Here is a 3,578-nt window from a genome sequence, read left to right on the forward strand (position 1 = left end):
GTTTAGTTCTATAATAAATAGTAAATAATATATATATAGTGTTTGTGTGTATATATATATACATACAAGAGGAAAAAATGGAAAACAGGACAAGTAAACACAGAGAAAGGATCCTTCATCAATTGTCAGCTGCCTATCTATTCCTCATATATATAGAGAGGGGGGGGCATAATTAGTAAGATTTACTGCATTTTTGACTTTCAGAAAAAAAATTTTTTTTACATATGTTCACTACCTCACAGTAACTATATCAGCTAAGCAAATGACTTCTAAATGCATTAAAACCTCTATATAAGGAGGTGTCGGGGTGCTGAAAAGTTCCTGGCTTTAAAGGTATTGCAAAAACCCTGGTTAGAGGCCCAAACTTCCGAGTTCTTTTACAAAACTTAGAAAATATGAAGCATCACTGCAATAAGTGTGTGAATCTGAGACAGGAATATGTTGAATAAAATCATAATTAACTGATCCTCCTGTATTTTCTTTTACCCAAAGCCAGGAAGCTTTCAGCACCCATTCTTAACATAATCTGAACACTATTTCAGAAAATGATCTGTTCTTTTAAGCATATGAAAGACAAATTTAGCTGGGGCAAAATGAGCAAGACAAGACAAGGTAAATTTGTCTCTTCAGTTCTCCAGAATTACATTTGATAAAAGGCTCAGACACATCAACATCCATCCTTAGACATCAGACAGAGGAGAAATGCAACAAAACTATTAATATTGGGGTCAAATTGACAGAGAATCATGGAAAATGGCACAATATGAAATCAACAAAACTCAACTAAATCTAAAATCTGAACATAAATATTTTCTATAACTTTTTCATGATCTGTTGGAGTGACTCTCGTTTTGATGTAGTTATGCACCGTGCAATTAAAGAGAAGAAACTGAAATTAATCATGACTCATTTTGCACCATTTTAGATACCATTTTTTGAAAATGATCAAATTAGACATTAGTGTGGGAAAAATTGACTTAGAATCCAACAGAGAAAAGAATATTGATTGTTACAGATATCTTATTAGCAACCTCAACCTCAATTACCATCGTGTCGAAGTTGAGGAAAAATATCATGAAAGGTGGTCTCTGCCACCTGACTATATTTTAAACTCTCTCAACTTCAACAACACCTGTAACGATCAATTTTTTTTTTATTTCCAAAGATGCTGCAATGCTTACAAATGAATTTCAAAGTGGGAGGGAGGAAATAACATGAAATCAAAAATAACTCATTTCGCTCCAGTTATCAAATTTTACCCCCGCCTATATGTCTGTCTGTATGTATGTATGCATGCATTATAGTCTCCTTTCTTTGATTTCATGTGATAGTTGTAATTGAACGTTGCCATCATGCAAGCGGCGTCTTTTGTTACCAAATCTTCTAGCTCTGATCATCAGGAAAAATTACCTTACTTGGAAACTACTAAGTGTTATCTACCTCCGCAAATCCCGTCTGACCCATGCATGAATGCACAAGTGGACATTAAGCATTGACGATGCTGATGATATAAAATTATATGTATACACGACGCATACTTGTATGAGTACTGCCGACTTTGAAGTGATGGATGTACGCAGTTTGTATGATACTATATACTTAGATAATGGTGTTGTACCAGATATGATTCGCGTTGAACTGTACGAACACAAGTGATATTGTGTTCAGCAAGCGTGAACATTATGAGTTGTGCGAATGTTTTTTTTTTTTTTTTTTTTTTTTTGTTTATTTTACTCTCTTGGTTCTGTTGTAAGTTCATATTTTCTATTTCGCATTTGATTTTACTTATATTTTTTCAGCACACCAAAATAATTTTTAACTGCGTGTCGAGGAGAGATGAAATATGTATTAATTGTAGTGAATAAATTAATATCGCAGCAGAATAATTTATGTCACTGACTCGAGTTTTTGCTAAAGTTGACAATATAATTACTTCCCCTGACAATTTCCCTTTTTCCCTTCACTTCCTGCTATTGTTTGACGCAAATCTATGTTATTTTGACAGGCTCATATAACAGCTGCCATTTAAGCGATAGAATAGGATATAGTAGGTTGATAACGAACTGTGTATGAAATAGATACGGCATTTTTTTTATTATTTTGTACACCTAGAAATGGAAATTAATATTTGCTTTTGAAGCTATCATTGTCCCTCATAGTTTCTCACCACTTGTGTATATATTACATGTTCTTCCTTGGATCTATAATACGTAAGTATTATTTGTATAATATTGAAAACATGTCCCGCTAATACATGTGTTTGTTATATATTCTATAGTAAGATAAAAGAAAGTGAAGAAAATATGTCAATTACGAAAGTAAAATGTTTTTGTTTAAAGTAAAGATGATTTTGTTTCTTTTTTCGCCACTTCGTAATTTTAATTCTAAGCTCATGCCTTTATTCCCACATTATCACTTGACCTGCTAGAAATAATAATCAAATCGCATCCTCATTAGAAAAGGTAAAACGCATTTTATTAAATAGTCTTAGTTGGATACAGTATACCTGAAAAAAAAGACGAACGAAAGGCTGTCAGAATAGAAGTGACCAAGTGCTAAACAAGGAAACTTTGGACAAAATAGTTTTCATGCGATTATTGAAAGCATATCACTTTCAAACTGAAAGTGTCGCGTCTCGGAGATAATGATCCAAAGCAATCGTTGAATTGATTGAAGGATAGACGCGCCATTTCATATACCCACCCGTATCGCTTCCTTTGCGGAAAGAAAAATATATATTCTGTTTTAAATCACAATAACGTCGCATCCACTCACACAAATATTAATGTTTACAACAAATATATTTTAATAAAACAATATTATAGCCTCATAATAACGAAATTACATATGTGTGTATACAACTATTCCTTTTAACCATTCCTGATAATTGTTGGGGTTGGTTCTTAACATCTGGTGCGAAACCAATAGATATTTTCGCTATTATGTGTTAATATTGTATTTTATCAATAATAATAATATACGTTTTCTTTTTCTGACTAATAGATTTTCAGACAACTTTCAGGCTCCCCACTTGATGTATCGTATATCGCCATAGGAATCTTTTGATGCGTGCTCAAAAGCTACTGACCCTGGCAGTGCGCTCTTAGTCTTTAAAGACATGGTATTGAAAAATGCATGTTTTTACCATTCTAATTGTGTATCCTCAGATATTTCAGAAAGAATATCCCAAGGTCATACTATTCCTTTTAACCATTTACGATGATTGCCGGGTTCTCAACTCCTGGTATGCCACCAATAGCTAATTTGGGTATTAAGAGGCCATATCACTTTTATTATTATTTCATCCTTTCGCGGTCGATAAATTAAGTACCAGTGAAACACTGTGGTCGATGTAATCGACTAGTTCCCTTCCACAAAATTTCAGGCCTTGTACCTATAGTAGAAAAGGTTATTATTATTAATAATAATAACTGTAAACCCTTTGTGGGAAATAAAGAAATCATTACTATTATCGTTAGGCGGCGAGCTGGCAGACTCGTAGCGGTATTTCGCCCGTTGCTACGTTCTAAGTTCAAATTCCTCCGAGGTCGACTTTATCTTTCATCTTTTTGGGGTCA

The 3,578-nt window shown here is 33.6% G+C and overlaps 1 protein-coding gene across 1 annotated transcript in view; it reads left to right on the top strand.

Moving 5' to 3' along the window:
* The first annotated feature begins 285 nt into the window (after positions 1-285).
* LOC106871971 (zinc finger protein 271) overlaps positions 286-3,578 on the top strand; it is a 9,451-nt gene continuing 6,158 nt past the window's right edge. Inside the window, exon 1 of the mRNA XM_014918759.2 lies at positions 286-2,210. The gene's annotated coding sequence lies outside the window, so the exon portion shown is untranslated. The remainder of the gene's footprint in view (positions 2,211-3,578) is intronic.

This window comes from Octopus bimaculoides, chromosome 7 (genome assembly GCF_001194135.2).
Source record: "Octopus bimaculoides isolate UCB-OBI-ISO-001 chromosome 7, ASM119413v2, whole genome shotgun sequence".
Classification (NCBI taxonomy): domain Eukaryota; kingdom Metazoa; phylum Mollusca; class Cephalopoda; order Octopoda; family Octopodidae; genus Octopus; species Octopus bimaculoides.